Source organism: Orcinus orca, chromosome 1, assembly GCF_937001465.1.
Source record: "Orcinus orca chromosome 1, mOrcOrc1.1, whole genome shotgun sequence".
NCBI classification, from domain to species: Eukaryota; Metazoa; Chordata; class Mammalia; order Artiodactyla; family Delphinidae; genus Orcinus; species Orcinus orca.
Genome location: NC_064559.1, coordinates 129401663 through 129416160, shown reverse-complemented (window position 1 = coordinate 129416160; position 14498 = coordinate 129401663). Strand labels below are relative to the sequence as shown.

Here is a 14498-nt window from a genome sequence, read left to right as displayed (position 1 = left end):
ATTTACTCACTATATTGCATCCCTAGTGTCTTAAACAGTACCTGGTACCTGGTTGGCACATTGAAGGCCATTGATAAACATCTGTTGAATAAATGAATTGGATTAAATGCTTTGGTTGAAGCCAAATCATCTAAGCAGCTTTGGGAGAATCTGAACCCAATTCTTTTGCTCTGGCTTTTATACCAAGTAATATAGTTTCAGCTACAATAATAGAATAAATCAATAGAGAAAATGTACTATCTTATGAAACAAGACATTCAGAAATGTTTCTAAGGTTTATTATTTCAGCAGCACAATTATGGTATCAAGGACCTAGGTTTTTTCTATCTTTCCTCTTTACATTATCTTTAATGTATGTTATGGACTGAATGTTTGTGTTCCGCTAAAATTCATAAGTTGAAACCATAACCCCCAATGTGGGGCTCTCGTGATGGGATTAATGCCCTTATAAAAAGAGGGGGAGGGCTTCCCTGGTGGCGCAGTGGTTGAGAGTCCGCCTGCCGATGCAGGGGACATGGGTTCGTGCCCTGGTCCAGGAAAATCCCACACGCCGTGGAGCGGCTGGGCCCGTGAGCCATGGCCGCTGAGCCTGCGCGTCCGGAGTCTGTGCTCCACAGCGGGAGAGGCCACAACAGTGAGAGGCCCGTGTACCGCAAAAAAAAAAAAAAAAAGAAACTGGGGGAGGCATGGGATCTTTCTCTCTTTGTGTACCTACCAAGGAAAGACCATTTGAGGGCATAACCAGGAATAGGGCCCTCACCAAGGACGTGACCATGGTAGCACCCTGATCTTGGACTTCCAGCCTCCAGAACTGGAAGAAATAAATATTTCTTAAGTGTTTAAGTCACCCAGCCTATGGTATTTGTTATGGCAGCCAAAGTAGACTAAGACAGTGCAGAAGATTGTATTTCACAAAGATGGCCACACCTACATATTTCTCCAGATCTAGGCAGGGGATTATGACCATCCCAATCCACAGAGTAAGGCAGAAGTGATGCTGTATGAGGCTAGGTCACAGAAAGGATTCAGCTTCCCCTTGGTGCTCTCTCTTTCAGGATGCTTGTCTGGGAACCATGTTGTGAGGAAGCTCAGGCCACACGGAGGAGCTGACATGGGGAGGAACTGAGCCTCCCCTCCAGCAGACAGCACTATCCCAGCCATATGAGTGAGGCATCTTGGAAGTGGGTCCTCCAGCCCCAGGCAAGCCTTTGGATAATTACAGCTCTAGCCAACATTAATTGCAACCTCATGAGAAACACCAAAGCCAGGACCTCTCCCAAATTCCTGGCTCACAGAACCCACTGGAAAGTAATAAATGATTGTTGTTGTTTTAAGCCACTAAATTTCGGGGTAATTTGTTAGGTAGCATTACATAACTAATAACATTCAACATGTTGGCTTTCGTCCTTCATAGTCAAGGCAAAGCTGCTATAGCTCCTGACATCACATCATGATGTCAGAAAATGTGACAATATTCTAGGAGCAGAATTCAATTAATCTTACAATAATTATCGAGCAACCAGAATCTTCTAAATTCAAATTTGGACACAGGAAGCTCACCAAGAGCTACCGAACTATCTGGTTTTTTATACTCTTTTCAAGCAAGGGCTATTCTAAAATATTTTAGACAATCCACATATCTTTACAACTAGCAATCTCACTATTGAAACCCCACTGGTAGCATCCATTATGCCAATTAAAAAGCCACTGCTTTCATCAATGGAAACCTATTTCTATGTCAACTGGTAAAGCAACTGCTATTGACCAGAGATAAAGATCGTGGAAGCTCTTATAGTAGCTGCTTCTGGAATACAGCCCTCCTAATTAGAATGCTGGATTGCCACCTTAGGGTGTGAATTCCCGATTAGGGCAAATGATTGTACCTAGAGTATAATGTAAACTACATGCATGAGAGCACACTGCCTGTGATGAAATATTTTAAAATGTATTACAGACCTTACAACACCCAGTGTGGCTCTTTTTTCTCAAGTTCATTCCTACATCCCCTCTTAAGCATCCCCTGCAAGTCTCTATATTAGTTTTCACTCACTTCTAAGGAACCGGATCCACCCAAACACAGGAATGGGTTTCTTTTCTGATACTCCCTCTAGAAGGAGCTGCAGATACCCTGTCTAGGCTCTTACATCAGCTAAATGCAAGCCCATTTCCCAAGGAAGGCAGTAATCCTTATAGGCAGTTCAGTCCAAACCTATATTCAAGAAGGACATACACTGTATTTCTTTAACTGCCTCATCACTTGCAATCAGAGTCAGTGATCCTCAGTATGGGTGCAGGTAGGATTTGATCCCTTGGAGCCAACCACATTAAGGCCAGGACCGTGTTACTCCTTAATGGCTGTCTTCTGGTTTTCACAGGAGACATTGAAAAATTCCCACCAAGTACCTACGTTTTTCTCAGTCTGCATCTGGGGGTGGATAGGAAATGCCCTGTTCTCCCAGTGGCAGAGGTCAGCTGAGGTTTATCAAGCCGTGTGGATGCCGTGGCATTGCTAAGGAAAATGGAGAGGACAAAAAGCTGATCCGGTAACAGCAGGGGCTGTGACGAGTAACCCCGGGAGACAGCCTGTATTCCAGCCCCACTTCGTGGTCTTAGACCTGCTCCTTAACTTTTCTTGGCCCCTACATTTCCTCATCTATAAAACAAACGTTCTCAAGATCCTTCTTCACTGGACAAACCTGGCAGTGCTCCCTTCTTAGTTGTTCCCATTATTGTTTCCTCCCTCTTTCCCCTCCATCTCTCCCTCTCTTCCCCTATCTTCCCCTCCTTTCCCTGTCTTTTTTTCTTTCCACATATATAGAGTATCTACTATGACCTCAGAACAGCCGCTGTCCTCTAGGAACTCATCATCTGGTAAAATACATATCAATAATAATAACTATTATTTCAATGAGAATTAATACTAAAATGCATTAATATTTACTGAGCTCTCACCATGTGCCAGATATCATGCTACGTGCTTTTCATGCATCAGCTTCTTTAATTGAATTCTCACAGCACCTCTCTGTGGAAGGAACTGTTTTTCCCCCTTTGACTTTCAGAGAAGTCAAATGATGTACCTCAAGTCTGTCTTGCCCGAAAGAACTTTTTGAACAAATGAAAAATCACAGTGCAACATGACAAGTGCTATCTTAGTGGTATGTACAAAAGCAGAAAAGCTGACAAGAAAGAGAGAAAAAGGATCTCCCCCTGCGTGAATCTGGAAAGAAGGTACACGAATGGTACCTGCGAAGAGGGACCACTGAAGAATGAGAGGGACTTTACCTGATGGAGAAGGACCTGAGTGCCAGATTAGATTAACTCATAACTTAGAAAATGATAAGGAAGAAATAAAAAAAAAGTCGCTGTCATCTAATAACATCACAATAACGGAAATTACTGGGGTTTTCTTTAGGCTAAATATTAACACAGACGTTGCACCATTTTTTTTGCCAAAAAAAATAACCACTTCATTATTTCAATTCTTGCCTCATTTCCTCCTTTATTCTAAGTAATGCCGCCTATTTGTTGAAAGGATATGAGCCTTCTCTCTTACGTTCCTGCCTGCCCTTCCCCCAGTTTCCAGTCCATTTGTTTGTTAGTCACGTGATTAGTTTCCAGTGCTAAGTGCTCGAGCATACTTTACTTCTTAAGAAACATTCTAGAGACGGTCAGGGAAACCCCTTCACTTTCTAGGCACACTGCAGCTACGTGAAGACCTTAGGTAACCGGTTCTTCATTGAAATTCTGGCTTTGACTTACACCCAGTCACACATTTCAAGTCAGAATGTGTGGAAATGTGACTTTTTTGCTGCTCAGCACTCATCCCCTTTTCTTAGATGAAGGGAACTCAGTTTTTCTTAGAGAACCACTTCTCCCCCAGTCTCAGGCCGAGGGCTTGAGAGTAGTTACCTGCCCCTGGCCTAGCTGATCGAGGTCACAGTCATACTACCTGACTCATGCTGAGCCAGTGAGCACCAGCAGCCTTGGAACTGTCACTGGTCCTCCTGGGAAAGGGAAAAATTCTTCCCACTTTGGTAACAAGCTGGTGGGATATGAACTTGGCATTACCAGTGCTTATCTTTGTCACCGCTTGAGCAGAGCCAACCAGAAAATGAAGCTAACCCAGTGTCATCTTTCTGCTCAGGCTGGTTAATGCCCTTCATGGCTTTCTCCCTCCCCACACAAGAGGCTACAAGTGTCACTGCAACCGGACACCAGCAGAGGAGCCCCTGATAGGGGACACAGTGACCACTGATACTGCCTTTATGGAAGAGGTCAGTGCTGCCCCTCACCCTACCTTGATTCCCCACAACCTAGTGGAGATTGCATAACCTCTCCTACTACTTAAAAATCTCTCTCTTGCTTCGTATATTACAACACTGTCTTTATGCCCTGCCAAGACCTGCTAGCCCCTTCTTCATGTTCCAGGAAGTACATCTGAGCAGTCAGTCTGGAATTCTCTCTGAGCTGCTATCAGCCCCTCCATCAGCAGGGTGGCACTGTCTTATGGTCAGAAGGGCTTAGACTCTCCACCTTCCCCTGAGGCCCCAGGGTCCTCATGCAGAAGAACAAGGTGCCAGGCTTCTGCCTGCATATCTGTGGCCTCAGCACAGATGCCATCTGAGACTGCCTGCTTCTTACAAACCCCAACCTCCAGGAGAACAAGCTGGGGTGCCTGAATGAGCCTACACAGAGAATATCCCTTCAAACCCGCATCATTATGCAATAATGCTATTTGCTGTGTGTGATAGCGCAGCCATCTCTCAGAGCTGATCAGCCAGCCTCATGTCAAACCTTATGATCTTCTGTGATGTTACCCTGATTTTCTCTGGCTCATCTGCATCTCACTGAAACTCGTGACTGCTCGTGGCCACTCGGATGTTCCTGAGTCACGCTCTGCTCAGCCAGAGCATCTAAGGTATTAACATACCAGGAAGGACCTCTCCCTGGCCCATTTAAGATCCTCTGGTCTTCTTGGGACACTTAGGAAAATGTCACAGCTGCAAAGTGTTCTACAAAGTCCAAGTCTACATTCCTGATACTACACCAACGCTTCCTGCTAGGAACAAAGCACAAGAATAAAGGCCAGTGGGTTTCCCAGCAATGCCTTATGTGTGGACATATTACTAAACAGCTACAGCTGAACCAGAGTTTCAGGCAGGTTTCAACTAAGATTGGTTTGTATTTCCCAAGGTCACTTATAAGCCAATTCTTGGGACTCAGATGCATTTTCAATGGAAACAGTGTGACAGACTGTGCAAGGGCCTCAGGTCAAGCCGTAAGTGCCTACGGTAACTGTGGTGCCAAGAGTGCTACTTCAACTCCTTCCGGTCACTATTAATTATATAACTTCTTAAAAAGTGCGTGTCAAGTTCCCATGCAGGGTTCTCAGACGTGCTTCCCAGCCCTCACATCTTGGCAGCCTAAGAGAATTACCTCCACTGATCAAACATTCATTCATTCCTACAGATAGTTATCCGTTTTGCACCAGGCACAGCTCTTGGTGCTACAGATACAGCAATGAACAAAATGCACCTCCCGGGTATTCCAAAATGGGAAAACAAGGTCACCTGACGCTATACTGGCCGGCATCATGGAGGAAGGGCCACCTAACCGTTTCTTCAAAAATGACTAGGGTGCCCCAAAGGTAAATTTCCATTTCTACCCTTGAATGCAGAAATGCAGGCTCTCAAAGTACCAGTTTTCTACCTTAACAATGTTTAGATCTAGTCTTTTTTTTTTATTTAAACAAAATGTCCCAATAATTTAATGGCAGATCTAGAAGACAGTATTTATAGCTATTCCGGGACTCTCCAACGAAAAGCTTTTCCTGGATGCACAGACATTAATAATACTGGTCACGCTCAGTCGACAGCTCTGGCTTGTACACGTGGTCACGACACCCTTCGTACAGCAGAGGAGAGCACGACAGGGTGCCCGGGAGGCACCTGGACGGCACACAGCAAAAGGAAAGGCTGAGCTCCCCGCACAGAACCCCATTAAAAAAAAAGTTTGTCTATTACAAAGGCACGTTTTCCATTTTTTCTGCTTTATAAAGTCAGCGATGCTGAAGGGTATCTAGTGGAATCCGTTCTCCCAGAATGAGTGCAAAAGGGGAGCACGAGGCTCAGGGACGTCCCCTCAGTGAGCAGATGGAAGGGCCAGCCGGAGACCTCCCATCCGTTTCGGACAAACACACACATACAGAAAAGGATTATTGCCAGCTTGTGCACTTTCACAATGTGATTTTTGTATTTCGAAAGCTTGAATTACCCTTGATGCTGTCGGTGTGGGTTTTGTATTCCATAATGGTGTTGGGAGGTAGGGTGAGCACTCGCCGAAGCGTATCCCGGATGCGGGCTGTGGTGGCTTGGTCGCTGTCATTCTTATTCCATATTGAAATAATGTCCTGCTGAAACCGGACAGAGACCACAGCCCCACAGATCTCCTCCCCAACCATGGACTGTTCCCCCAACATGGCCAGGATGAGAGTCTCCCAGCAACGGGATGCCAAGCCCTTCCATGGCCGAATAATCCACTGCCACCATTTTTATTTGCATCATCCTCCCACATGGGTTTAATTCCTTCTTTGAAGAGATGGATGTCACTGTGGCCTGTCAGGTCCCCGGACCGTACCATGTGGCTGTAAAACCTCCAGAACTGCTCCACAGAGGCAAAGATGCCAATCTGTTTGATATTCTGTTCGTAGCTCTGTGAGCTGGTGGGACGGCCAAGGGTTCTCCTGGAGTACCAGAAAGTGTAGTTATACTGCAGGGGGTGCTCTGCTGGCCCAGGGACAACAGCCTTCCTCTTGCTGCTGCTCTGAGCCTAGTCTCGTTCTGTTTTTTCCTTCTCACCATCTTTCTGTGTGCTGTTTTCTTCATTCTGATCGTGGTTCCCACTGTCCTCATCTTTCAATGCGTCGAACTTGTTGCTCATCCTCTCGCCGCCGCCGTCACCACTGCCTCACCTGGATCTAGTCTTTACATCCCTTTTCCACCTTTGGCTGTTGACTCTTAAATGAACTAGAAGCAAATCATCGAACTCAGAAATATTCCTTCTTCTTCCATGTGTCAGAGAAGATCGTGGGAGATACACGGAGCCTCAGTGAGCCTGACTGGCTTGAGGGCTTCAGGTTCCTTGGGAATTATGAAAGGGCAAGGGTGGGAAGGGGAACAGCAGGGAGGGATGGTGACACTCCTCACGCCAGGGAAGCGCCAGGCCAGGGCATTTCCAGCCAGTCCAGAGAGTGAGGCATTCTTCTTCTTCCCCACTGCTCTGGGAAAACCTTCCGGGTAGAACCACCTGGACTCTAGCTCTCTAACCTTTGCTCCCTTCCTTATATAACTGAGCATCCCTCTGGAAAACTAACTGCAGAATGGACTTTACATATTTACCTAGCTCTTTACTCCCTCTCGTTAATTCACTCAGAGCACTCAAAGTGTTCCTAAATGTAAAGGAATATTGATAATTTTCAAGTGCTCATTGCTCCTTGTAAAGTGGTCCTATGGGTACATCCTCCCACCACATTTAATGGGGTTTTTTTGCAATTGGTTTTAAAAACAAAACCAAAAAAAAAAACCAACCCATTTCCTTACAGAGAGAAAAACAAACTCCAAGAATAACAAATCTCCAGTGATACTTCATAGCTTCTCCATTTCCTTCTTAATGGGCTTATTTATATGGATTACGACTTGCATTGGCCATTTTTGTTTTTTTGATTTGCAAAATATCCAAAATAAAGACCAGTGACTTCCCAATGGCATCATTAGATCATGAGCTTCCTTAGAACAGAGAGTGTCTTTAGTTCTATTGAGGAGTGTATGATGAAGGGCAAACAAAAAGTAATAAGAGAATAAAATCTACCAGTTATACAGATACTGCTCAAAAACTGGCCCAGGCTTTCACGACCAGGGTGTCACATTTTTCTGTTGACCTGACACCAGAAAAAGCAAAGCAATCTTCTGAAGACATGGACGAAATGTTTCTAGAATATGTCTGTTTAAGATTATGGGAGGGGAAATTTATACTTGTTTTATTTGGCAATAATAATTTGACCTAGACGTGTGTAGAGGATAAAAAAATTCCTTCTCCTTAACTTTTATTCCCATAGAGAGTGAATTCTCAAAGGTCACTAGAATGAGTTCAGAGACTTGGTGCTGGTAAACAGCATCCCTCTTCCTCCCCAGAGCAAGTGCAGCTGTGCTCCAAAGCCCTGGACCAGAAACTTGAGACCATGTGCCAACCCATCACACCAGAGTCCAGTCCATCCTCATTGCTTCAGCTCATGGTGACAAACATTGAGAGGGCGAGTGGAGGTGGCTGGATCTCCTCTGCTTCTTTTTCACCCTTCCATGGGGATAGGATGTGGAGGTGAGAACGTGAACAAGTGTTCTGCTGTCCCCGTTAGGAGTCTGAGCGTGGAGAACAGAAGCCCAGCATCTGGCAGGAGATGGCAGCTCAATCAATGGCCTTTATCCCTGGGAGCCCTCCTGCCATGTCTTCAGACATTTCTGGATTGGAGGGCTTACAGTCAGCCAACTTGACTCCACGTTCTGCAACATTCTACCTTATGACTTTGCACAAGCAACTGAGTCTCACTCTTCTCATTCATAAAATTGGGAATAATATAATTGCACCACTTAGGGCTGAGCACTGAATGAGTTACTAGGAGCACCATAACTGACACATAGAAAACAGGCCACAGTGGTAGCTAATATTTCAAGGGATATTACTTGGATTTTACTTATATGAAACTACAAAGCCTGTACTTTCTTCCCCACCTTAGAGATGATGTTTTTCCATTTAAGCCCAAAAGATCCAGAGACTTTACAGTACTGGTGATGCCCTGTACTCAGCATGATGGCCAGTAGGGGAATTCCAGCCTCTGTGTGAAGTGCTGTGCTAAACCCTGAAAACAAGCTTGGTTTGTTTTTTCTGTTCAAGAATGAATGATATCACTGCCCCATTCCTTGAAAACCGAACGTGGAAGTCATGGAGGATGCCTTGCAGTGTTTCCCCACACACTTCTAGTGCATTTCCTGCAAGCTGACATGACAACCCCCAGCAAACCAAAAGTTAGGCTACACTTTTCCTAAGTATCATCTGCATAAAGACCACTGTGCTCTGGTTACAAAGCCACAAAGGGTTGGGGGAAAGAAGGTAATAAAATACCCAGGGCTGAACATAAGCATGGAGGCAGCGTGGGCTGGTGGACTGAGCACTGAGCTGGATGTCAAAAAGCCTGGGTTCTGGGTCCATCCCTTCACTGATAACTGTGTGCTCTCAGGCATAATGTCTCTGGGCCTTTGAGCGCAATGAGCGATGCAGGGTGGGCTAAATCATCCCGAAGGTCCCTTCCGGTCTGTGGTTCCAGTGAAGGAGGAGCCCGGAGACATGAAAATATGTGAGATAAATAGCAGATCCACTTGTCACTGCACCCCAAATCCTGAGAAGGCTAGACTAGAGCAAAGGGATCATTGATCGCGTAGGAAGTTTAAGTGCCCACTTTCCCCAATTAGTTTTCAGTCCTTGAATTCTCCACTTTCCTCAGCTTATCAGAGGGAACTACTGATGAGAACATTAGTTCACTGGGACAGAAACCTGAGCTGCTGGTGAGAGTTGGACACCCCAGAAATGTGGTAACTTGTAGGAGCCTCAATAAGAAAATGGGCTACTCATTAGTTTATGGTGACGATGGTGGTACAAAACCCTGTATCAGCCTGAGTTAGAAAGAAGGCTTTACCTCCCAGGTAGGAGCAAAATGACCTCATGGAGATCTTTTCACCTGTGAGTAAAACCCTGCCCATGCATCACTTTACAAGAATCAGTGTCAACATAAGCAGACCAGCCTTGAGGGAAACACAGCAACCTCCTGTGCTGAGGAACAGGCTGATCTGAGGGGGTGCCTCTCCCAGGCCTACTGCCCAGTGGTCCACCCTAAAGGTAAACTGGCCCAAACTGGCTCAGGCCATGTTCCTTCACAAGCCAGCCAGAGGGCAAGTGTGCAACCCACTGGACTTTTCCACAGAGGTCTCAGACGTCAGCGTCCAGGGGAGGCCAGCCAACCTACCCATTTCAGCCCCTTCTAATTCTGAAATTCTGGGAAACCCCAAGGTTTAGCCCATCCACCTCTCCCAGGCCCTGGGTGCCCATCCTCGTTCCCACCTCTGTTGGCAGGGATTTGGCAAGAGGTCTTTCCATTGCCAAAAACTAAATCATAAATATAGCAATACAGTGCTCTTTTGGGATTCCTGTTAAGGAAGTAGCTGGAAATGGGGTGCCTTCTCATCCCCCCACTGGCATCAGCTGGCCAGGAGTGTGGTTTCTCAGAATCACACTGGGTAACCACTCTTGCAGACACTCCAAGGTGAGAAAGCATTGTCACCTGGAACAAACAGTAACCACTAAGCCATATACACACCCTAAGAAAACATGCAGAGATGGATTCCAGACTTGCTGGGAGTTCTCGCACCTTTGTGGCTTTCATCGTCCTGTCCTCTTCACCTAGAACAGTGGTCCCCAACCTTTTTGGCACCAGGGACCAGTTTCGTGGAAGACAATTTTTCCACCGATGGGGTGGTGGGGGATGGTTTCGGGATGATGCGAGTGCATTGATTTATTATGGTCTCTGTGCAGTCAAACCTCTCTGCTAATGATAATTGGTATTTGCAGCCGCTCCCCAGCACTAGCATCACCGCCTCAGCTCCACCTCAGATCATCAGGCGGTAGATTCTCATAGGGAGCGCGCAACCTAGATCCCTCGCATGCGCAGTTCACAGTAGGGTTTGCGCTCCTATGAGAATCCAATGACGCTGCTGATCTGACAGGAGGGGTAGCTCAGGTGGTAATGCGAGCGATGGGGAGTGGCTTTAAATACAGAGGAAGCTTCACTCGCTTACCCGCAGGTCACCTCCTGCTGTGCGGCCCGGTTCCTAACAGGCCACCGACTGGTACTGGTCCATGGGCCGAGGGTTGGGGACCCCTGACCTTGAACATCTTCTTTTGGTTCCTAATTTGCATTTGTCCTTCAAGACTTACTAGAGATCCTTAGGCCTCTCCCTGAGCACCTGGCCTGCTTCCGGGACACACACACACACACACACACACACACACACACACACACACGGTGTCATTAACACATGCCTCAGTGTCTGCACACTGGGTAGCTTCTGAATGGACTCCCAGTGCCTGGCCTGGGGCATGGAAAAGAGAACACAACAGAAGATTTTAGACAAATGATCCATGACCAATGGCGGCCTTCAAAGGGCCTCTACTTCAGGAGTTCCTTGAGATAGTTTCTGATCTGATTTTCCTTCATAATATGGCAATGGACAAACTTCTGTTTGGGGTATAAATTAAGAATATTATTGGGTCTTGTGAAAGGTAACATCTCCTTCCAAGTAATACATGGGTGGGGAAAGAGAAGAAATTGGCCGTGGCATTGTGGAGCCTCTGGGAGAGTGCTCTCCAGCACACCAGCCTGGAACCTCCATGGGGACAGCAGCATTTCCCAAGCCTCAGCATTTCCCAACTTTTAGAAGGGCAACTGATCCTTGAGAAAGGATATATTACTCCCATTTAATTAATTAGCAATTGAGGCAAAAAGTGGCCAAGTGTCACAACTGTGCAGAATTGCTATGAGAAAGACTGTTTTTCATTCATTACTTTAGAACCTATTTGGCGAGGGCCTCCACTGTGCCAGGCAATTTGCTAGCACACAGGTGTTGAACAAAACAGGTTTGGTATCTGTCATCAAGACATGGAGGGTGGGATGGGACTTCCCTGGTGGTCCAGTGGTTAAGACTTCACCTTCCAATGCAGGGAGTGTGGGTTCAATCCCTGGTCGGGGAGCTAAGATCCCACATGCTTCTGGGCCAAAACACCAAAACATAAAACAGAAGCAATATTGTCACAAATTCAATATAGACTTTAAAAATGGTCCACATCAAAAAAGAAAATCTAAAAAAGAAAAAAAAGAAAAAAAGAAATGGAGGGTGGAAGAGGGATAAATTGGGGTATTGGGATTGACATATACACACTACTATACATATAATAGATAACTAATAAGGACTACTGTATAGCACAGGGAACTCTACTCAACACTCTGTAGTGGCCTACGTGGGAAAATAATCTAAAAAAGAGTGGATATATGTGTATGTATAACTGATTCACTTTGCTATACACCTGAAACTGAAAAAACTATACTCAAAAAAAAAAAAAAAAGAAAAAAGAAATGGGTGTGGAAGGATTGACGTTGAACAAATAAGTATATACATTGAACCCATGAACAACACAGGGGTTAGGGATGCTGACCCACCACGAAGTCAAAACTCTGTGTATAACTTATAGTCAGCCCTCCATATACATGATTCCTACTTATCCACCGTTCCACATCCTCGATTCAACCAACTGCAGATCGTATGGTACTATAGTATTTACTACTGAAAAAGATCCGTGTATAAGTGGACCTGCGCAGTTCAAACCATGTAGTTCAAGGGTCAACTGCCTGGTGCATGGCATGCTAAGAGGAAAAGCATAGCATACCAGAGAAGTTATGTAAAGGGCGGGGGCTCTGATTGGCTGGCATTTATTAAGAACTCACTGTGTGTCAGGATTCTGCAATGTTCAGACTTGGCTCGTGTGACCATAGTCCTCAAGAACCAGCTCAGGGCACAGACTCAAGATTCTCCCACAGGGAAGGTCCTATGGCTCCTCTGCAGCCCCAGTTTCCCCACCTCTCAGAAATAGAAATAATAACACCTTTACTAACTGCTTCACATCTGAATGTGAAAAATCAATGCTCAAGCACTTGTCTTTTTATTTTTATTTATTTTATCTATTTATTTATTTTTTGCGGTACGCGGGCCTCTCACTCCCGTTGCGGAGCACAGGCTGCGGACACGCAGGCTCAGCGGCCATGGCGCACGAGCCCAGCCGCTCCGCGGCATGTGGGATCTCCCCGGACAGGGGCACGAAACCGTGTCCCCTGCATCGGCAGGCAGACTCTCAAGCACTGGCGCCACCAGGGAAGCCCGCACTTGTCTTTTTAAAATACAGGGTGAAATTAATACTTGAATAAAATCTTTTACAGAAATGAGCAGTTATTTCCTTGCATTCATATTTATACTCAACAAAACAGACCTCATTTCCTCAACCATCCCAACTCTAATTTTTATACTGTAACTTTTTAAAACTATGGCACTGCTAACAGGTAAAACCACGTGGACACAATGCATGCTTCCCTCAGGAATGCAGCGTAGGAAGGCCACCTTTCCTCCCTTCCCCAAGCCTTCTCTGAGGTCTAAGAGACAGAGCTTCCTGTCTGAGACCAGCTGAGGGAGCCATTGGCCTTGTGTTTATTTGAGCGTCTCTCCTCCTCTCGGGTCCACCTCACGGGGAGAGGAGAGAGTGTGAGAACTACACAGAGAATGAGCTAGAAACTGGAAATCCACCGGAGCTGAAGGAGAGGCAAAGTGAGGCCTCCACTCCAGCCCCTCCCCACCTCCACCCTGACTGCAGCCCTGCACAATCATCACCTCCACCCTGACTGCAGCCCTGCACAATCACCTCCATGTGAGTCAGGGAAGGAGGGGGGAGTTGCCTTGTCCTCATGCTCATGTGACTGAAATGAGGTCCTGCTGGATAGGACAGAGCATGGCAGGCCTCTGTGGGCCGCCTCTCAGGAGGCTCAGTGCCCCAAGGCCAGGAGCTGCAGGGGGCTAGGAGGGCTGCCCTGGTGGCTGGGACTGTGCGGCAATAAAGCAGAGTTTGGTCCAAGCTCTGCCTCTCCCCCAAGGTCTGACTTTTCTCCAGCACAGCCTCCTTCCTACTTGGGGCAGCTGGGAGCTCAGCTCCAGCCTCTGCCCACAAGACAGAGTGAAAAGGAGACCCAGCTAGTGTTCTTGTGGCAGGAGACCAAAAGGGCTTCCTCTAGAGAAGAAGCTGCACAGGAGAGGCGTCTGTAGAGCAGCAGGTCTGGGAGGCTGGCCTCCTCCCTGATGGGGGGGAGAGCGTGGCCAGTGTGACTCCCAGGGCCCCAACATACCTGCAGCCCCATTTGATCTGCATCGTCTATAGGCAGATAGGGCACCCGAGCTGCCTGTCACCTCACAGGTGGTGATGGACTCAGCCAATTGAGCATGTTTGCTGTTACACTGCTGCCTCCCCACGGCCTGGGGCCTCCTGCTACAGAGAAGGGAGAAAATGATTCCCTGAATGCTCCTTCCATGGCTGTATGATCTGCCTTCTCCCTTTCCCCTCCAAAATTTGAGAAACTAGTTCTCAAAAACCCTGAATTGTGAATGACTGACAAGCCCATCTCCCAGCATATTTGTGATTTAAAGGAACAGTGCCTTGATACAAAGGAATAGCTTCCATAGTAGACCATCAGGCAAGAGATCCATGGAAGAGGTGTTGGAGGGCCCATGGTGAAGGACTTTACTCCTTTTCCACCAGGTGGCAAGCTCCTCCTCCCAGGGTGGGTGGGCTACATCTGC

The 14498-nt window shown here is 46.6% G+C and overlaps 2 pseudogenes; both read right to left on the bottom strand.

The window, feature by feature from the left end:
* LOC101270914 (phosphoglycerate kinase 1-like) overlaps positions 1-14184 on the bottom strand; it is a 70218-nt pseudogene extending 56034 nt beyond the window's left edge.
* LOC101275127 (eukaryotic translation initiation factor 4E type 2-like) lies at positions 6044-6964 on the bottom strand (annotated as a pseudogene).
* Positions 14185-14498: the final 314 nt, after the last annotated feature.